This window comes from Pseudopodoces humilis, chromosome 5, assembly GCF_049639895.1.
Source record: "Pseudopodoces humilis isolate 2021_Gansu_Grassland_sample_001 chromosome 5, ASM4963989v1, whole genome shotgun sequence".
NCBI classification, from domain to species: domain Eukaryota; kingdom Metazoa; phylum Chordata; class Aves; order Passeriformes; family Paridae; genus Pseudopodoces; species Pseudopodoces humilis.
In genome coordinates this window covers 65,668,781-65,690,301 of record NC_142204.1, presented here as the reverse complement: position 1 = coordinate 65,690,301, position 21,521 = coordinate 65,668,781, and the positions used below count along the sequence as shown (strand labels likewise).

Genomic DNA, 21,521 nt, shown 5'->3' with positions numbered 1-21,521 from the left:
TTTTCCCCGGCTCTCTCACTTCTGTTCTGTTACTCTCTTTCTTAGCAATCTTAAGTCTTGAGCTCATGTATTCATATTTTACTCCCTTTTGTATTGTTCTCTCTGAGCCCGCTTTGAGCTCTATCTGCTGGCTCATAGCAGGCTCCCTCTCTCTCTATCCCACGCCCTGAAATAAACTTCTAACACCTAACTTGATTATAGAGGTCTTTGCCGTGTCTCTGACCGTCCCCAGAAAGCGTCTCCTACAGTGGATTGTAGCTTTTCCATGTTTAGTTGTTTTCTTTCCTTTTCCTTTTTCTTTTTTTTTCCCAAACATAAAAGGATTTAAAATTTAACAGCAGTAACCTCTATTGAAATGATCCTTCCCTCCTCAACCCTCCTCCACCCTCCTTCAGCAGAGTCCAGGCTGGTAACTCTTCCATCACATGAGTGCTACCTCCAGGCAGCAGCGTTCAGCGGAGTGTGAAATCACAATTAACGGAGCAAGTGTTTTGTAAGTGAGCAGAGATGGCCACAAATTACATCCTGCTATTAGCTGACTTGAGAACAACATTGTTGAACAGCTTCATGATTACTGGGCTGTGGCGTGTATTAAAAAACCCCCAAAACATTAATAAAACATAATTGATTGTGAATTGTGCTTACTGCCTTTATAGTTCTAATCACAAAAGTCTCCGAACTTTGCTGGAAACAAAAGCTGCCCTCAGCTATTTATGGGAACTGGATTGTACTAAAAATTTTACAGAACTTGTTTTGCAGCTGTTGTAAATTAGTAAACTTCTGAAGCCTATTGGATTTGCTGACTGATAGATCCTCTTTGCCTTTTTCTTTTCCAGTTGGCAAAGAAAGGCACAAGATTGCCTTACCTCCACCAGAAAGCACCACTGGAAGTGGAAACAATACTGTCAGTCTCTCAGAGCTGCCGTGCTCTAGGTGTGTCCTTAGATGCAGGCAATGTCACTGACAGGGAGCAGGAGCTGGTGGTTACTATTTACAAATACAGAGCTGTACTTTAAAAATACCCACATTGATGTCTCTCTTTTGGGCCCCAGATTATTTTCAAAGCTTAAATCAGGCATTCTTACCTGAAGCTGGAATGTTAATTCTGATTCATGACCCTGTCTGGGCTCATGGAGGGACAAGATTTGTCACAAAAGTTCATGGCTACATTATCAAACTTGGATACCCTGCTATGAATTTATGGACTTTAAAAAGGCTGCTCACAATCAGTCAAATGTGGGACTTAAAAAGAATTTGAGGCCCAGCCAGTGACACAAACAGTCCTCTCTTTTTCATCAGTTAGTGGTTCAGGTATCTAAATCTCAATCTCAAGATGAAAATTCCCAAAACACCTCAGACACTGCCTGTACTTGCTGACCAAGGTGATGCTTAACTCCACTTCTAAGCCAAATTTAGTTGGAGGAAGATGGACCTCTGACAAAGTCCTCAGGGAAACAGGCTCTGGGATGTGGGCAGGATCTTGCCCTAGCTGTAACTATTTAAGAAGTTTCCTCACCCCACAGAGAGGTGGCATAAAGTGAGGAATAAACCTCACAAATTCTCAATCTCTCCTGTTGTGACCACTAAAAATTCTAGTGCTAGGAGTGTGGAAAAATCCTAGAAGTGTGTTGAAAAATCTTAGAAGTGGATCTAAAATTAGGTAATAATGCCTGCATTATTTATTGACTTTTTTTTCAGCCTGTGCCCTGGCAAATAAACTTGTATAAACAGTGGGAGTAGATTGCTGAAAAGTATTTCCTGTTAAAGAGCTAGCAGCAAGAGTTATTTTTAATGAAAATAAACCAGAGAAAGCAAATGTTTCCTGTTTCTGCAAAGATTTATCTCATGAAGGCAGCAACAAACATGCCTTGTCCTGAGCAAGGGAGTGGCTTCTACTGCTAAGAAATGAAATGTCAGTCAGTTATCATTCAGGCTCATTTCAGTTTAGTACTCAGTTCTTTGTAGGTGCATCCTGGAACAAACAATACCAACCTGCACCAAGCCTCTCCTCTTTCCATACCACCTGTCCCTCCCTCAGATCTGATGCAAACTGCTTGCTTGGCTCCTTTCATGCAGCTCCACAGCACTGTATGTACATGCAGACAATTTCTATGAGAAGAGCCAGAACCTCACACCCCCAACACATACACTGCATTCTCTCACTCTAAATGGCCATTGCTATGGTAACAGCAGCTTAACTCAAAATTTAGAGAGGCATTTAGCACAAATTATGAAAGAAGAGATGAGACACTGGGTAAACCCATGCATGGTGTGATGGCCCACTGTGGCTCCATTCACCAATTGCTTCGGGACACCCTGGGACCTTGCCACTTGTAGTCTGTCACCTTCTGCCCAGCAAGGTGCAGGAAACAGCTTTCTCTAGCACTGGCTTTGTCTTTACTCTTTTCTGTGCTGACAGTAAAGGGCTTTTCAGCTGTGATTGGCCACAGAACTGAATTTGCAGTCTGCCCAGCTTGGTCCTCAATACCTCTGCTGGAATAATTCATAGCCTGGTAGTGTGAGGGGGAATTCCTTGCTAATGAAGGGAAGGGAAGACACAGGCCCTATTTAGAGTACCTGGAACAGTGCTAGTGCTGTCCATCAGTGTTTCTGGTGGCAGGTGAAGGCCCAGCTGAGCTGAGCTGTAGGATAAAGCATAGTGCATGTCTGTGACACTTCTTGCAAGGAGCTGCTCTGTGGTGCCAAATCTCTGACATAATAACAAAGTAGAGGAAAGACAAACATGAATAACCTCAACAATTCCTAGTGAATTCATGTTTTGCTAAAACCTGTGCCACCTTCGTCCTATGTTCTTGTATAAAGCTACATCTTATATAAGCCAAGATGAAAAGTCTACAAGGAGAGGGACTTTTTAGAAAGGCATGACAGGGCATAGTTTCCTTTAGATATTGAGAATAAATTCTTTCCTAAAAGGGTGAAGAGGCACTGCAACAGGTTGCCCACAGAAGCTGTGGACTCCCCATTGCTAGAAATGTTCAAGGCCAGATTGGCTGGGGCTTGCTAGCAGGATTGAAATTAAATGGTCTTTAAGGTTCCTTCCAACCCAAGTCATTCTATGGTTATTCTATGGTGATGATCCTTTGCTTTGGACAAAGCATGAAATTGGCAAAAAATATTCAAAGAAATGTTCGTATCTAATTTTAAACAGCTAAAATGTGGCTCCTTCTTTGGAACCTAAAGCCAAGCAGGATGAATCTAGGTCTTCACTGTGCTCCTTTCATCCCTCACTAGAGACAGACAAAGAGTTTTGGTCAAGGAAGAGTTAAAACTGTTTTCCAGGGATGTTTGTATAGAGGCTTATTATTTCTTGGAAGGTACAGTCCACAGTAAGGATGTACTCCTGCTTCACTCCAGGAGGAGTTAGAGCTGATTTATTTTGGGAGGATCAGGACTGGATATTCTTTCTGTGTGGCCTGTATGCCTTGTAATAACAAGCTTTCTTGTTATTACAATTCTCATTGCAATCTAAGATTAATACTTGTATCCCAAATTTCACCGAGGCCAGCATGAATGAATAATAATCCCATTAAAGAATTCAAGAACTGGCCAAGAGTCACTAGATGTATTTGTTAACAAAACTGAACCAGAGGTGAGGATTTCATTACTTTGCTTGCACTTTCTGGCTTTGACTGGGGAGAAACTTCATGATTGCCAACATTTCTACTGACCACAGGAAGGCAGAGCCATCTGCATGGCAGCAGGCATGCAATGAAAGCCATTCTGTGATAATTGCCTCAAATTCTCCTGTCAAGCACTGATTGAAAAATGAGAGCTGAGAAACCACAAGACCAGGTGCATGAGAAAAAAAGTAGGTTAGGAATTGTACATGCCAGATTGTGAATCAGGCTGCACTCCCCTCAAGGCCATACTCTTCCAGTTCCAGACCTTGTTACATGGACAGGAAGATGATGGAGAAGAACCATCTCTGGAGATGGTCTGTTTTTCCCAGGGCTGTGGTGTTAGTCCCTGGGCCAGTGTCGTGGTTCTGGGAGGAGAAGGGCCCCACATCACATGTGATGAACTGCAGAGCTATCTTTGAGCAAGGAGGAAAATTTAAAACTGCCGCAAACAGCAGCCCTGGTCAGGGTGTTGCTGAGCCTGAGGACAGGTTCTGGGGGCCTCACTAAAAGTGCCAGGGAAGATGGGAATTACAGAAGGATAACAAGCATGGAAATGTGAAGTAATATGAGGGGAAATGCTAAAGTGAATTTTCTTGGGCAGATAGCTTTGACAAATTCCCAGACCTTTAAGCTACATGACAGCTTGCAGGGAGAAAGAACTTTGGTTCCCTAAGTTTTAAATTGAATGACCTTAGGTGCTTTTTAGGACTATCACACTCAGTTTGGCAGCAAGCAGTGAAATACCCTCCCTTCAGGCTCAGGCCCAGCTATCTTTTTCTCAGGAAATCAAAATCAGCATGGCCAACATTTTCTGCCTTTTCCTATTCCACACAGGAATGCAAAATATACGTGGAAAACAGAGGAGGCCTGTGAAAGCAGGTGACAATATTTAAAATGGGAACTTCTATGGCATCCCTCCAATATAAAATGAGGACAACACTTGAGTAACAGCCTACTCTCATCACAGGCTGCATGTTTTTGGTACATCCTGATAGGCTGTTGAAGTGACATATATTTGCTGTGAAAAGGTGTCAAAGATGGCCAATACTCCCGACCAGAGGAATTCTCACTGGTTTGGATAAGATACTGTCTGCTTTGACGTGCCCTACCTGTAACTTTCCTGTCTAAAACAAGTCCGCAAGGCGTGAAATCAGGGTTTGCTGAATTCAGAGCCAAGCTTTCACTGATGTCAGTCAAGCACAGGCTATCCCCAGGTGACACTTGTGCTCCCATTTGAGTGTTTTCTTTCTGACATAAAATAAGAACAGGGCATTTTATTTTTTCCAAGACAGATACATGATCTGGCAGTTTCCATCTGATGTAGAATAGGTTACAACAGTGATACAGCCTATCCATGGAAAGCCTCATTGCCTGTGCTTTCCTGCAGGGGAGTTTTTTGGTGTTTGCTATGTGGCTGAGCTCACTCTTCAGCCTTTCTTTATCAAGGGATTGTGATAACATTCTTTATTCCTTTATTCAGCCATCTTCCTTTCCCCAAAAAGGAAACCTGTAACAAATTAATGTCTTCAAAGTCTGTATTTTGTATTATTTTGTTGACACTGGCTAGCATTCAAACTTTATTGGAATTGACAGCTAATGTAATTGCACAAGCCCTATTTCCTTGGGAAAACAGCCTTCAAAGGACTAGGGCATGCTACAAGAACTCTTCTATCCTTGCAGGGTCCCAAGATTTAGCTTTTAAAACTCCCCTATTGTTATCTAAGCCATTATCACAGCTTCATTCCTGGAATTTGTTAATTATAGAATGTGATTCATCAAATATATTTTAGACATTGGATTAGGATGAAATAAATTACGTGCTACTGCATCTGTTTCTCTCCATGGACAGTGAACAGGGTCTGTAGAATTGGATAAAGGAATTTCCTGGGTGCAGTGGACTCTTCAGACTTTCATTTAGTCAGTGAGACCAACGTGGCCAAAAGTTGTTGGCATGCAATTCATTTCATAGAATCACAGAATCAGTCAGGCTAGAAGGGACCAGTGGGTCAAGCAGGGTCATCCCAGAGCACAGGATTGCATCCAGATGGTTCTTGACTATCTCCAGTGAGAGAGACTCCACAGCCTCCCTGGGCAACCTGCTCCAGTGCTTGGTCACTGCCCAGGACCAGAAGTCCTTCCCCATGTTCAGGTGAAGATTCCTAGGCATCAGTTTCTGCCCTTTGCCTCTTGTCCTGCTGCAAGGTGGAACAGGCCCAACTCGCTCAGCCTGTCATTGTAGGAGAGATGCTTCAGTCCCTTAAACATCTTTGTAGTTTCTGCTGGACCCTCTCACTTGTACTGAGGAGCCCAGAACCAGACACAGTATCCAGATGTGGCATCACTAGGGGTGAGCAGAGGGGCAGGATCACCTCCCTTGACCTGCTGGCAATGCCTTTCCTAATGCATCCCAGGATATCATTGGCCTTCTTGTCTCCTGGGGCACACTGTAGCTCATGGACAGCTTGTTGTGCCCCAGAACCCCCAGGTCCTTTCTACTTTAGGCTGATTCAGATGCTACAGTCTATTTGCTGTATTGATGAAATCCACATATAATCACCCAGGTCACATGAGACATCAACAACAAAAATATCTTGATAGGAGGGACTCCCCTTCATTCTCAGATTTTCATTACAGCAGAGCTGTGGTCCCTCTGTCACATTATTTGGATGTTATCAGGCCTTGGCAGCATCAGACCTTGTGCCTTAACACTAAAAGCTCTCCTGTGTGAGTAGGAGCAATACCATATGAAATAGGGAGAACTCACATTTCGCAAATCCATTCCCTCTGTGGGCAGTGTTTCAGTTTCATTCTGGGATCATTGATTTGCTGGCTTTGAGCTGTTTTCTTCATCAAGCCCAGAGGATAAGCTTTTTTTGCACTGCATCTTTCTCTCTTCTATGGCTAATGCTAGTTTATTCTCCTTCAAATCTTATGTAAAGCTTTTACAGGAGAATACATTTGTGATATGCTCTTTGGCTGTTTTTTTTGGAAAAAATATGAATAAACCAGAATAAACTGGAAGATTGTCAGTGTATTTTGCAGATTATCTGTGTTCCAACTCTACTCACAGGAAAATGCAAAGTCGATTAAAACCCACCAAGTGTAATAAATATGTTTTTTGATTCTGTCAGCATGGCTAAAGATAAAAGCTAATGGCAAATCCATAACACAGTCATACAGATCAAATTATCTATCAATCCATAAGCTTGCATTCATGACAGATAAATGCTCTTATTATCTTCACAGCATGCCCCAGTTAGTCCAGCATGAACTTGGTGAGTTAACTCGGCACTCCGCAGTCAGGGTGTCGGCATGCAGGAAGTTCATTTGTTACAATTTAAATACAATTTGTTAGCATTTTAAAAGCTGAAAGTTCCATTTCTTCAGTCTGTGAACTGTACCTTTCATTGATTACTGCTCAATTCAGCCCCTCAGCAACTCTCAGGTGTGTTCCACTCCTTTTTCCCAGTTGTGACCTCTTTGTGTTCCTCTTCCAAGCTTTCCCCCTCTTCACCTCAGCAGCTTCTTTCTCCCAAGTTGTTTGTGCACTGAGCCTCAAGCAGAAAATATCCTACATTTCCACTCACCTAGGGCTTGAGACAACTACATGGGAAATATTTGACAAGTTTAACAAGAGGCACCACAGTCAGAGAAAACTTGTACATGTTTCAGATAAATTCAAGAATTTGTGTCAGTTAACTTTTGTCTGGTCCACTGGTTCAGTGAGTCAGGGGTTTTACAGACTTGAACTACAAGTTCTCTTGTATGAGCAGACTGTTCTGAGCTAGGTCTGTAATCACAAGGGATAAAACACTGTCTAATGCAATGGCCAAATCAAGTACCAGTGAAAGAGGCTCCATTTGTGTCAATCATAGTTATCTTGTTGATGGATCTGTCCCATTGTTAATGTTAAAACCCTTTTTGTTCTCTTCTTCCAGCTATTTAGAATTATTCATTCATCCTGAATGAATATTTTGTGCTTAAACTGAGTCTTAGAAACTTATTTAGAACCACTTAAGATCTTAAATTAAATATGAATGTAATGTGGGGAGGCATAGAAATGAAAGATCCATAATTTTTCAAGTGTAAAATTAAATTCCTCCCTCCTTTCCTCTCTGATTTGATGCATCTAGTACAAAGTATATGGAATTTGAGTAGGTGTACTAAGAAATTCAGAGAGTTCTGATAGATATCTGCATGTGAGAGATACACAAGTATTTTAGTTCCACAGAAATACATCAATTGATTAGTTTCTTTTCTGATAGAAGTTGCGGATTTTCTCCATTTACATTTAAAGGCCAACACAACTGACTTATGTTTTTTTTCCTGTTTTATCTATTGCATCTCAGGACCCACAGGGAAGAAATTAAAAACTCATCATCTGGCCAGCATGGAGGCTCAGAGCTTTGATGGTTTCAGCTGTTAAGCCTGCTGTTCCAAAAAACTCATTTTTGGCTGCCAGCTCTGCTGCCCAAAGCACTGTGCTGATGTTTGGCTGGAAGCGATACTGTGGTTCCAGACAGGGTTAGCAATTTACAAAATTTCCATCAGCCTAAGCATAGCAGTGAGCATACATGTGCATGCATGCATGTGGGCTTTGTTGCTGTTTTCAGCAGTCAGGAAACAATTACAGGAGAGAATTAGCTGTGCTTCAGTGCAGACTGTGAATCTAAAGTAATGGCATGATCTTCACTGGGGGACCAAGAGTGTCCCAGAAGGATCAGCAAGACAACAGGGAGGTAAACCTACAACACAACTAATTTTCTCTAGGTTACTTCTATGTTCTGAGCACCTAACCCTTACACCCAGAAATATTTTTTTTTGTGGAATTATGATCAGCTCCCTCCTTTTCAGCAGCTGAACTGATAAACCAGATTTTTTATTTCTCCACAATTACAACTCCCTGTATTACAGGGAATAATGCCACCCCTGTACTTCAACAATGAGAAGCTGTGGAGAAAACAAAGTATGGCCTGAATCAATGGAAGAAAAAGCAAAGATCACTTATTTCCCAATGTCAGCATAAAACTCTCAGAGATCATGAATGTCTAAGAACAATGAAGAGATTAAGAAGCTGCAGGCAATGGGGTATTACCTTCAGTACAGCCCAGTCCATACACAAGAAGAAATGGTTCCTGTTAAAAGACTGATTTAGTTGCAAAAAGCAAACACCATTCAGGTTACCAAAACACTTTCAGGTCTTCATCATCCAAAGCTAATTTGCTTCCCCTCAAAAACATTCATTGAATACTCATTTTCTCTTTACCAGTTTAAGTGCTGCCTCACTTCAACTAGACAACTATGGCCACAGTGCTAGTCCTTAACAAAGCTATTTGTCCATAAAGATAATTAATTTCTATGGGGAAATGCAAAGTCAGCAGCAGAACCAAGAGAAAAGAGCTCTATTATAATAGGTCAGAAATACTTAAAATGCCCTGAATACTCATTGTGTTGTTGATGAAAAGGAGCAAACCCCTGACTTTTCTACAAAGACGTCCTTCAGCACTTTTCTACTGTATGACAATCATCTAATTTAAATACTGACTTCCCAAATCTCAGAAAAATTCATGTATATCATATATTTCTTACATATTAAAACACATGAGATTTTTTATTCTGGTGGTTTTGGGTTCTCAATATTATATACAAAATCCCCTTCCAACTGTTGGAAAGGCTTCAGTCTAGCAGGTAAACCAGCACACTGAAATCTGGTTCCAATCTCATCTCTGTTTGGCTCATCTCTTTGTACCTATAGAAAATAGAAGGCAATATTGCTTTGTGACCTTGCAGTTGTGTCCTAAGGATTAATGCTTGGAATGTGCTACACGCTCCCGCAGTGAATGGCAGTCAGGTCAGTGAGTACACTCTGTTCTTCTTTGCATGGAGGTAAATTAGGTGTGGCAGCAGAAGTTTGGCCCCATTGGATGAATCCCATGATCTCTGGGCTTTAGACAGATTCATTCATCTGGCACCATGCCTCAGACCTAACTCCAGTGTTGTGACATATCTTGCAAGGAAAGGCATCTTTTGCCTTGTGAGCGAATATGTTGGCAGGTAAAGCAGGAACCAGGGGCACACTGGTAAAACAGGACATACTCTGGAGAATTTTATCACCTTCTCCCTTCTGAAAGCACTGGTAGAGGAACAATTCAATAGGGCATGTGGTGTGGGGTCATCTCTGCTGCTAGTACACAGAGAAAAAAATCTCAAACTAGCATTTTTCCTGGGCTCCCTCTACTTTCTGGGCACATGAATGTTACTTAGGAAAATCCCATGGGATTTTCAGAGAATCTGGGCTTGGCTGCTGCTCCAAAGTGCTTTCTGGAGAGCCTTTCTAATGGCTGTGGGGAAGAGCAGGGAAGCCAGCTAAAATATGAGGGTGTCAATAACACCTGAGTTTGAATTCCCCTGGGCCAGAGCTGCTGGTTAGACAGACACTGGAGGCTTGGCAGAGTGCTTGGCAGGCTGACTCTGCTTTCTGAAGCCAGGCTTCATCCTACAGACATGAGCAGGGTGATGCTGGGAACTCCTCACTGCACTGAAAAGAGCCAGCCCAGAGCTCGTGTCACAGCCCACAGTGTGCAGGGGGATCTGGGCAGCAAGGGAACCCTCTCCCCAAGCAACTTTAGTGTATCATGCCTTGACAAGCACCAGCTAAAACCTCAGCATACACCAGTCGGGCAAGCACCAATTATTTGTATTAATTATTCATGTATTTCCATTTTATTTAATAACTGAGCTACAACTATTCATATTACTGTCTCTTTACTCCTGCACTTACACAGACTCAAAGGGCAGATGATAAATACATTTAATATTTCCTCAAATGTAAATGTTTTTGTTTGTTTTTCAATGTTTACTTGCTTGACTGGAGCATTTCACTTGAGCCTCACACCCCAGTTGGTAACAGCAGACTGCAAAGTGGGATTCATGCCTGGGTAAAGGTAATTTGCTTGCTTTACTACACCAAGATAAATACTGGTCTGAAGCACTGTCATGAGGTCAATCAGGTCTAAGATTTTAAATGCTGCAAGATTTACAATTCCATCCTAACAGCCCCTCTGCTTCTCCTCACCTTTTCCCTAGCAATGACTCATTTAAAGCTTTAAAATATAGGAAGCAGAAAAGAAGTCATTAATTTCACTTGTTCAACAGCATTCATAACTTGTAAGGCTTTGACAGCTTCCTTAAACCCAAAGGAATTCGGACAGCTAGGGCAACGAAAGCGTACCAATACTTGTATTGGAAGGACAGTTTTCAGGGCTGAACACATACTTTTGTCCTGCAGGAAGCTGACAGTGATGGGAGTATGCAGGATGCTTTACTACTGCATTCACATGATGCTACTTAATTTCCCATCTCATCTTGTTCAGCATATTCCCTTTGTGTTTCTTAAATCAATAGAACTGCAGTGAGACAACAGATTTTTTCAATATTTTGTAGGATACTCTGCCCTTACCACCATATTTAATACCTATTGTTTCTGGTAAGACAAATAAACTCCTTAAATGTTATATTTGCTACTTAGAAGGAAGTTGACTGTGCATTTTGGGGGATAAGAAATTCAATTGCAGAAAGCTAAACTTATATGTGTGGAGCTGAATGCTTTTGGAAACAAATTCTGTTGGCTTTCATATTTGTACCACTGTCATGATTTTGGATGGAAAATTGAAAACTTGTGATGAATGTATAATAGGCCATTGGATTTTCATCTGAGACAGAAGCAACATGCTCACTTCTTCAGAAGGGAAGACAGATGAAGGCAGGCAAGCTGCAGAATAAAACAAGAATTAAGTGATAGCCTCTTGATGATTATTGTTCTGCTATCTGTCCATTATCTGTCTGAGTGTAGGTAGCAAACACCACATGAATTTAAATAAAACCCATTACTCACACTCACTTACAGACGTGATGATAGGAGTTGCTTGACAGGTCTTACACGGGAAACTCGGATGTAATTGAGCCCGTTGCTCTGTTGATTCTCCTCCAGCAAAATTCTCTACCTGTGCAGGAATATTTTAAGACCTCACTAAATTTGACAGTGTTAAGGTTTTTTGCTTATTTGTGTTTTGTATCATTATTGGGTCTCTACAATAACAGATGGTGAAATCTCCTGAGTAAGCCAAATGCCAGTGATTTTCCTTACAGGATGTCATGCACAAACACTAAAAGCTCGGTTCCTATTAGCACTAGAAACCAATGGGCCAGCTTCAGCACCTTTTAAAGTTCCTGGGTGTCTTTGGATCAGCTCCATGACACAGCTGAATGAGGCAGGCAATCTGCTTTAAACTCATTTATTATTCCCAGAGTTTCTGCTGAATATCCTATCAGGCTAAAAATCTCTCTTAAAGAGCACTTTCTTTCTAGAATATTCAGGTTCTTTTAGAGATGAGTAAAATCAGGGCAGTGTGCAAGTAAACTTAAAACACCCATTTGTTTTTCCTTCTTGCATCAGGGACTTCTCACTTCTGAGATGAGCACTGCTGGTGGTTTGTATTTGCTGGCAGCAAACACTTATACAATTGCACTTGGCATTGGTGACAACCAGCTTGGCCAGGCTTGTCTTTCCTTGGTCTTTTCCCTGTGTCTCTTACTGTGCCATATTGAAGGAATATTGCTTAATGGCTATAATGGGATATTTACATCTATTTCATTCTCCTAGAGCTGTCCTAATTGACTCTTTTCTCTCATCATGATTAACTTATTGTCTGCTGATCATGAAATCTCAATACAATTCATAGTTCTCTATCAAGTGTGATGGTAGGGACATTTCTCCATCCCTGTAAGTCTCATACTCCCCGCTGGAGATATGAAACATGTTGGGGTCCTTTCACCACGTTCATGGGCTTTGAGAGTAAGTTTGGATATATTTATAAAGTCCATAAATTCAATTGTCTTCTATTTATACCTAACTGCATTTCATGTTAAAATTCATATTTTCAAGTACACATGTCTATTTATGATCACTTTTTAAATTAAGTTTCCATTTGAATGAACTGTTTGTGGTCCCCTAAAAAAGAGGGGTTTGCTTTGTTGGATCTCTGATCTGAACAGGGGACCAGTTCAGAATCTTTTCATTGTACTTAAAGAGAAAAGGGAAGAAGTGTTTCCTTCCTGGTTCCTCTGAGGAGACAACTGAATTCCTGACAAATTCTGTATTTTAAGCCATGTGTAAGTTTAAATAGGGATCCTAAAGAGGTGCCATGCTCACTGCAATAGGCTTCCTACACATGCCAAGAGGGAGTCCTTCCCTCTTTATCTCTGGGACTGTCTGCTGGACAACAGTCAATAGCTGGTAATGGACACTGAGTGACACAGCAGCAATAGGGACAGGACTTCTGTCAGCTTGGTACAACCCTAGTTATGGACAGATGTTTGTGGGTCTGGGCTTTCATTACTCTAGGCCCTCTTTTTTTTTCAGAGAGGTAAGTCCTGAACTTATCTACTTTAGCGTTTTCCATGAGAGAGGAGAGAGGTAGCAGAGACAGAGGAAAGAAGGCAATTCTTATGAAATATCTTCAAGGAGAGTTAATTTCTTTTGACTGATGTCTGTGGAGTTTCCATATTTATTTGGAAGGAAATCATGCTCAGCAATTGTCATTACCTCCCAGAGAAGTGCTGCATTCGTTTGAAGGTATATTTGACACATATTGTGCCAAAGCTCACGGTCTCTCAGACATGACATGTGACAGCTGAAATTATTTGACATGCTCCAGTTAAAGGAATTGAGAACCAAATTCCCAGGGGCTGTGGACAGTTTTTGTACATAAAGCTCTCTTTGAGTATAAAGAAGATTTTTCAAAAGCATTCAAAATCAGTTTTTCCTGCTCTCATAGAGTTAATTCTGGATTCTTTTGATCACCAAGGTAGTTCTTCATATATCTGAGCCAGTTTGGCTGAAATAATCCTAGCAAATAGGATGGGTCATGGACCACTCTGATCTGGATACCATCTGACACAGCTGTACTGTGCTGTTACAGCAAAAATCTCCAGAACTGGGAGGTTCCATCCCACAGATCTGATGTGAATACTGCTGGGGCTAAGATGGTCTCCAGCCTCTGCCCAGGAGCTGTCTTGGGAGAGTTATATTGGTTAAAACTCTGTGGCTGGAGACTGTTTCAGACATTACATGATACAATCATTTTCTGGTGTCTGTCATAGTTCAAGAGCTGTAGCTGCAATCTTTGAGCTTCTCTGCCATCTGTACAGATGATCAGAACTGTGCACAGTCCTTGACATGAGGAGCTGCACCCTCGTGAGTATGTCTGGTCTCGTAAGTGAAACCTCTGTGGGACCATTCTGAGGAAATGAGACCAGCAGGCTCCGGTGGTGGGCACTCATCCAGCTGGCCTCTGCCAGCCTCTGATAAAGGGGCCCACCTTGTAAATGTATCTGGTGAACAGTTTCCACTATGTGCTAAGTCCCCACACACACATCAATGAATTATTCAGAACAATGTCACATCCCAAAAGAACTCCAGGGACCATTCAAGCAATTTCTCAGTATGGGCAATCAGGATTATATTGTCAATGTCTTCTTACTGGCACTGTTTAGCTCATTAGTAATACAAAAAGACAGTCCTCACCACTTCTGCTAGAGAAATCTTCCCTGATGCATCCTAGCACTCAATTTGCTTTTCTAATAGCTGCATCAAGATTGTCCCTGGGCACCATCCCCAGGCTGAGAAAACTCATGTGCCTCTTCCAAGTGCTAACTGAATTCCTCATACTTTCCTCAAGTTGAAAGCTCCCTATTTAGTGAATACAGCTTCCAGAGTACAGACAGAAAAGGTATTTTCTGCAGGTGGACGGTAGTGTTGCTGCCATTGCACAGGATGTAATTTGAAACTTGTGTATTATTGTGAAAATAATAATTGAAGTAGATATAGGTATAGAGAAGAACTACTACAAAACACAGGAGACTGATGAGCCTGTTTTAGGGGAGAACAGTGTGGCTTCACATGTTTAGCTTAGTGAAAGGAAAGCTGAAGTTTTTGACAGCTATCCATAGACACCTCAGGGTGTCTGAGTACTCAAAAGGGAGGAGAGTAAAAGACATTTCTGGAATTAGAACAAATGACTGTAACCTAGTCCTGAATAAACAGACAATGGAAATGATATAGAAGTTTCTAAACAGCAGAGGAATGAAGTTTTGGAAAAGCTTTCTGACTGAAGGAGCAAGAGTCAAAAAAGCAAAATTTAAGAGGGAGCTGAAAATTTCCAAAGAAGGGGTTATGTGACCTGATGGTTCATGACAGCAAGAACGGAACTCAGTGACCAAAGTCATCCCTTCAAGTCCTGTCTCTGATGATCTGAAAAGTATTTAAGAAGACCATGTCCCATTGATCTGCAATGACAGAGAAGGTGAAGACTGAGTCTCAATCTCTGCAGATCTAAATGCAACATGATACCCTCGAGAAACAGTCCCACCATTCCACATAACAGCAAAAGAGCCCAGGAATGGCTTCTGTGAGGACAGCAAGTTGATTTACTACAGTTGTGAAGGAATGGACTCAAAGAGTTATTTTTCCTAAATGGTAGTATCTTTTTTTTTCCTGGATATGCCATAAACTTGAGAAATAAATTGGCAGATATCTAGATACAAATTTTAAATCAATGAGATACTGAAATGTAAGAGCTTTTGTATCCAAATGGCTGTTTCATGCCCTAAATTCTCTGAGTTGTGCTTAATTCTTGCAGCACATAAGGCATGTAAAAACCACCCACTCACTACTTCAGAGCCATTTTTCTTCATCTAAATGAAATTTCTTTAGTTCCATTCATCTTTACAGCTCATTCAACAGGTCCCTCTGCAGCAGTGAAGGGAAGCATGTTTCAATATGCTAATCCAGCTCAGAGATGGATTAATTGACTCACATGCCCCTCTGATCACTAGCCAGATGTCTCTCCCCAGCTGGCAAGCCTTACTAATTTTCTTGTTGTTGATGTCGTTGTTAATTCTGGGTTTCCAGCCAGCGGGGGCTCAATCAAGGGCAACATGCCCTCTGCAGACATTTTGTATTCTTTGGTCAGCTTTCCCTTGGGCAAAGACATTCAGCTGTGAACCTCCTTCCCTGGCTCTTTGTCATCTGGCCTGTGGCCCCTGGAGAGAGCTCTCCTGGTGCAGTTGCACTTGTGTATCCGGCACTTTGGGCCACCACAGGGCTGTGCTGGGAATATTCAAGGTGGATGAAGGAGGCCCAGAGGGCTAATTCCAAATGACCCAAAATTTCAGGTCTGTGCACTGAATTTTTTGGGGGGAAATAAAAAGACTAATAATAGGAGTTAGAAATGTTTCCTTCATCAGGCTACTAAATGAAATTTCTATGAAATGATGAGAGAAAAGTCAAGAATGCTTGAGAGGACTGTGCATGACTAGACCAGTTTGGACACTAAATTTGGAAGCAATGTAACATAAAGAGTGGTTTGAAGATGGGATGTATGTGTACTCCAGGATCTACTCCTTATTCTTGTTCTGTCATTGCCCTGATGTCTTGGGAAGGACACTTCACTACTCTGGTATTTTATAATGCCTGGGAGAGTTTGGGGTATTTTTTAGGTACTTGCAAGGCAGTGTGAGAATTAAATATAATTTGGATCACTGAATATACAGCCATGTATTTTCAGCGTGAAGGCTTCTGCCATGACTTGCAGTGATTTGGCTAAAACCGTGATGCGGTCACTTGGAAAGGCGTCAATTTTGGCCAGACTGTAGAACATTGTTTCCTCTTGTCCCATTGTTTTTCTTGGGTCATGACTGTGATCACATTGATCCTTCCCAAAAGTAGTTCACCAGGATAGAAAAGAAAAGCAAACACTTCTTTTTTTTCTTTTTTTTCCATTAGAAAAGTTGCAAAATATTGTTTCATGACAAGGTCACAGGAGCACAGCTTGAGAAGAGAGAAGTACGAAGTTTGTCTAAGATGTGAACATTAAGAATTCTGCTGTTTCTATGGACCCAGCACTTACTACTCCAACTAAAAATGTGGATGAGCTAATTTCTTCATCATCTGAGCAGTTGCTTACAGTTCATAGGTATGTAAATAAGAAGAAAAATCTCTTATAATTTAGCATCTTTGGTCTTTTTTAGTTTAGGTACGTGCCTTGTATAAATCTTTCCACAACCACAAATTTCTTCCCACATCAGGCATAGCCCCAGGGAAGTTGTTTTACAGGGAAATAAAGACTTCGACCTTTGATCACTGTAACCTGGCTTCTCACAATCCTGAAAACAAGTTTCTAAAAAATTGAAATGTGAACAACACACACCATCAATATCAATTACTACATTGTTAGGTGGTAAATTTTCCCCACAGGGGGTGAGCAATTCACTTGATGTATTTGGCAAAGGGTTTGATTCTCCTCCCCACTGGCAGCGATGTGGTGCTGACAATCTCTCTGTTCTTTGATGGGGAGCAGAGTAAGGGAGAGCAGAGTCAGACTCAAAGCTCTGTGAGCACAGAGAAAAGCAGGCTCTGTCAAGAGAGGATTTATGCAGTCTGAACAGTGAGCTGCAATCTTTGAAGAAAAGACTTCAAAGAGGAAAGGAGAAAAGAAACAATGTCTAATCTTCATACAAATGTGCTCAGGGGTCTCTGAAATTCAGAAACTTCTAAAATCTAAGAATTAATTATCACTTGCCAGAGGGAAGCTTTATTCACAGGTAACAGTTATAGCAATCTGAGTCCTCTAGGTGTAAAACTCATGGAGTTATATTGAACTGACTAAAGCTCAGTAAATCACCCTCCTTCCTGTCGGTGTACTTGCACACTTTCCAAGTGTTTGATGTTCTCCTTCACATTGTTTGTGTGGCACGTGACCGCAGCTCCTAAAATTTTGTCTTTGAAAGGAGTTGTACTTTTGGTATAAGAACTGTGACTCACAGGTTTACATTAAAACATGCAACAAAGTGATGCAGCTCCTCAGCTCCTGTAGAGCAATGCAGCAGCCCTGTTGGCTTCTGGTTACTGCAGCAAAAGACAAGACTCTAAGTCATTTTTCAGCTCCACAGCTGCATAAATAACAAGAAGCACTGGGGGTGACTAAGAGCAAAGCACTACTGTTACAATTCCTCTTAGCAGAATGGGGTGTTTAAAGTGACCCTCAGGCCAGGTATCCAGAATATCTCAACACCTCATATTAGTTCTTATAAAACCATTTTGTGTAAGCACTCCCCATATTCATTTTACACTTGAAGCCTGAAAGCTAAGGAGGTGGTAAGGCACATGGTTGCAGGGGAAATTAGTGGCGAAAGGAAGCATTTAAATATCTGGAGAACTCAGTTGCATGATGGTGTTATTGTGCTCAAGAAAGTGAATGATTTATGGTGGATGTCTGACGAGAATTATACTCAGTCATACGCGTACCATGGTAATGTGTAGTTTAAATCCTGCATTTACTGAAGCTGAGGGTGTGAACCCAGCTGGCTGGTGTGGCTCAGCTGCTGCACAGAAACACATTAAACTGCAATAACTTGATTGTGCATCCCAGCCCTCTCTTTTTAAAAGCTCTGTCTTTCATCTTTAAGACCTCAATGAAAACAGCTGTTGCAGAAGCTCACAAGAGAGCTGTACCACAGCAGGGAAACAGCTCCTTGACATGAGCAAGAGGGTCTTCAGGCCCAGAGCAGCTATTTTTGGTAAACAACTAAAAACTCGCCTCTCGTAAAATGTCAGTAAGCCAAGGCACCTGTACTGACAGGAAATGGAAGACTGAGACCATGTCCAATGCAGCTACTTTGAAATAACAAAACCCTCTGGCAGGATTGGAATTGCTTCATTTTATGCTTACATCCATATGGCATTTGAGGTTAAATAGAACTTGTCTTGATATTTGCCCACCAGCAGTCAGGAGGCATCTGTGACTGTTGTCTCCCTGTGCATATGAATATTTTGCATCCCAATAATAGGTAGACCCAACCATTATGCACCACCAGCATTGCCAGAGGTGGCCAAAATCTGAGTAGACAATGCAGTTTGTGATATGGTTTAGTGGGCGTGGTGGCCTTGGGTCAAAGGTTGGACTTGATGGTCTTGGAGACCTTTTCCAGCCTTAATGAGCCTATGATTCTGTGATCTGCTGCTGCTTGGGAGTCACTGGCCATCCCAGAAGATCTAAATAACACAGGGGCACTGCATTATCCCAAGTTAACATCCAAAAGGATGCAAAGGACAGAGTTTGGTGTTGCATTACAGGCTGGGCTGTGGGTGTTTGTTTTCAAAGGAAATTTACTTCTGCCAACAATCAGAAAAATCCCAGGCAGTCTCCTCTGACTGTGGCAGCTCCCAAGACAACAAAACCAAGGGTAATTGGTGCTGCCTCTCCCTCTAAATGGGAAATGTTGATAGATACTTCAAGTATTTGTTTAACTGTGGATAGTTGACACAGCTTGTGAGAAATTATTCTGGGAGGAAAGGAAACCTCCCAAACTGCTCCACTTCCTCTGACCCCGGCTCCTCTGGGCTCCTGCTGGGTGCTCTGAACCAACCCCCAGGAATGTCCCTGCAGGGTCCCCAGCCCTTCCCGGGGCTGGCGCTGTCCTGCCGGAGCCGGGATCCATGCTCCAGGCACCTCAGGTGGGGTAAACCAGGAGAACTCCGGCCCTGAGCGAGTTCCATCCAAAACAATCTGGTACCGAGCTAGTTTTGCCCACTGGGGGATGTCTGCTGTGTTTGTGGGAAGAGTTTTGGTGTCACTTATCACATGCTCGTTATAATGCATTGCCTGAGGCATAATTAAATTCAAAGGGCATGTCTGTGTTGAAAGGGAGGGTTGCAATTTGTTGCTGTTAGGATTTTTCATTAAAAACCAAGCAGTTTTTCTGACTGGCAGGCACAATGGTTGCAGAGCAAAATTGCTATTAAATGAGGAGAAGGCAAAGGCTTTTCTGTTTTCTTGCTTTTTTTTTTTTCTTCTTTTTTTAATAACTACCTGCCTGACATCTCCACACTGACTTTGAATAAAGTGTAGCATTTAAAAATAGTGGGATTATAGAAGACAAGGCAAAGAAAAGAAGAGCCTTGACATTAAGAAAGGTCTGGCAGGTGATGCATACATTATATATACCAGATTATATACGTATATCCATCAATACATACAAATATCTGTATCTATAGGTGTGTGTGTTTTATCTCCAGAGGAGAAATTTGCCTTTGCTGCTCAAATTTTCCTGAAAGCTCAGTTAATTAGTTCTCATAATACCCATGGAGGCAGACGTTAGTATCATCCTTATCCACAGATGAGGAGATAGGAAAAAGCACAGAGAGAAGGATGCACAGAGAGATTGAAGGATTTCTGCTACAGTGAATTCAGTGTAGAGTTGTGAATTCAGTCCAGCAGGCAAAATCCTAACCCTATTAAAAGCAATGGGAGACTAACTTATGAAAAGCCTGTATTTGGCAATTTTTGCTTGCTTTGTTCAAACCTCTCTGATCTATTCACAGCTACGTGTGTCCTGATGATGCATTCAGAAGAAAACTACACCTGTGGATGTGTACAGCTCCTGGTCAAATCTCAGCTGAGTCCCTCAGTCTCAGAGCTTCAAAATGGGGGCTGACTGTTTCTTTGAGAGACTCTGTACCATACATTTACATATATCTTAAAAGGAGTCTGGAGTGATAAGTGAAGTAATTTAAGATCTTTCTAAATAGAATACTATTTTCTCTCAGGCCACCAGGGTCACAGAACTGAAATTTTACATCCTTAGTTGTTATATTCCACCTCACAGTGCTATCAAAAAATGACTGGAGGGTTTCAGCTAAACAGATGAGCTACTTTTAAATTAGATTGGGTAAAGCAAACTCATTAAATAAAAAAAAAAAATAATGTCCTCATTTTATAATGGCTTTGTTGCCTTCTTGCTTATATACTTGTTCCAGGGCAGTATTTTTGTGTCATTAGGGTGTTTTCAGCTCTTATTTTTAAGCTCACTTCATTAATGTTGGTAGAACACTTTGAAGTAGAAAATGTGAGTGCTAAGTGGTATCACTGACACACTTTCAAGGCAAAGCTTTTGCCTTCCCAGAGGTCATCTGAAGCAATTTTGTCACACCTGCAAATGTGCACAAATTGGTGCTGGCAGTAGAGGGACAAATTTCCCCCCAAAACTGCTGCAACAGCTGTAAGCTGGCTGCAAGTGCCTGGAAGAGGATTCCTCTTTCCAGCAGGATGCTGGGGTCTGCCAGCCTTGCTGTGAGGAGTCTGGCAGTGAAGCAGCTGTGGGGCAGAGCTCCACTGTCTGATACTTATGTGCTGGATCAAAATTCCCTAAACTCATCTGGAAGTCTCCCAATGGCTCCTTCAGTGCTGGGCACCAAATCACCAATTTCCTTTTCCTCAAAAAGATTGTAATGGAACGAGGGGTGTTGGAAGGAGCACAGTGTGTACTGGGTTTATGTGGGAAAGGCTGCTGTGGTGGGCAGAAGAGGGACCTGCTGCAGCATCTTTGAACGTGGGGACATTTCATAGCATCACAGACAGACTTTGGTTGAAATTGACTTTAAAGCTCATCTGGTTCCAGTGTCCTGCCATGGAAAAGGACACCTTTCACTGGGCCAGGTTCAGAACCCCATCCAACTTTGCCTTGAACACTTCCAGGGATGGGGTGTCCACAGATTCTCTGGGCAACCTGTGCCAGGTCTCACCACCCTCAAGTAAAGAATTCCTCCCTAGCATCTAACATCTGTATCTTGGGGCTTTTCCACTGATCAGAGGTTTGCCATGGGTGCAGTGCTGTTGAACACTAGGATTTACTGCAGGAGCATCCCAGGGCAGAGAGAGGTTTCTAACACCTGAGACAAGGGCTTACCCGTGAAGAGTGGTATCTACAGAGTCCTATGGCATGTTTGAGAAGTCTGGTCAAAGTTAATTTTGAAAATCACTG

General features: G+C 41.9%; 1 protein-coding gene and 1 long non-coding RNA gene across 5 annotated transcripts in view; one reads left to right on the top strand and one right to left on the bottom strand.

The window, feature by feature from the left end:
• GRM3 (glutamate metabotropic receptor 3) overlaps positions 1 to 21,521 on the bottom strand; it is a 102,386-nt gene that overhangs the window by 53,514 nt on the left and 27,351 nt on the right. The window contains exon 2 of one of the 4 annotated variants that reach the window (XM_088055010.1): positions 11,536 to 11,644. The exons of 1 other annotated variant lie outside the window; for it this stretch is intronic. The gene's annotated coding sequence lies outside the window, so the exon portion shown is untranslated. The remainder of the gene's footprint in view (positions 1 to 11,535; positions 11,645 to 21,521) is intronic. 2 more of the 4 variants (XM_088055012.1, XM_088055011.1) reach the window with 2 other exon arrangements.
• Positions 15,644 to 20,541, top strand: LOC148184368 (uncharacterized). The gene is made up of 3 exons (XR_015772600.1): positions 15,644 to 15,875; positions 16,486 to 16,675; positions 20,083 to 20,541. It is a non-coding gene; the product is annotated as an uncharacterized LOC148184368 (long non-coding RNA).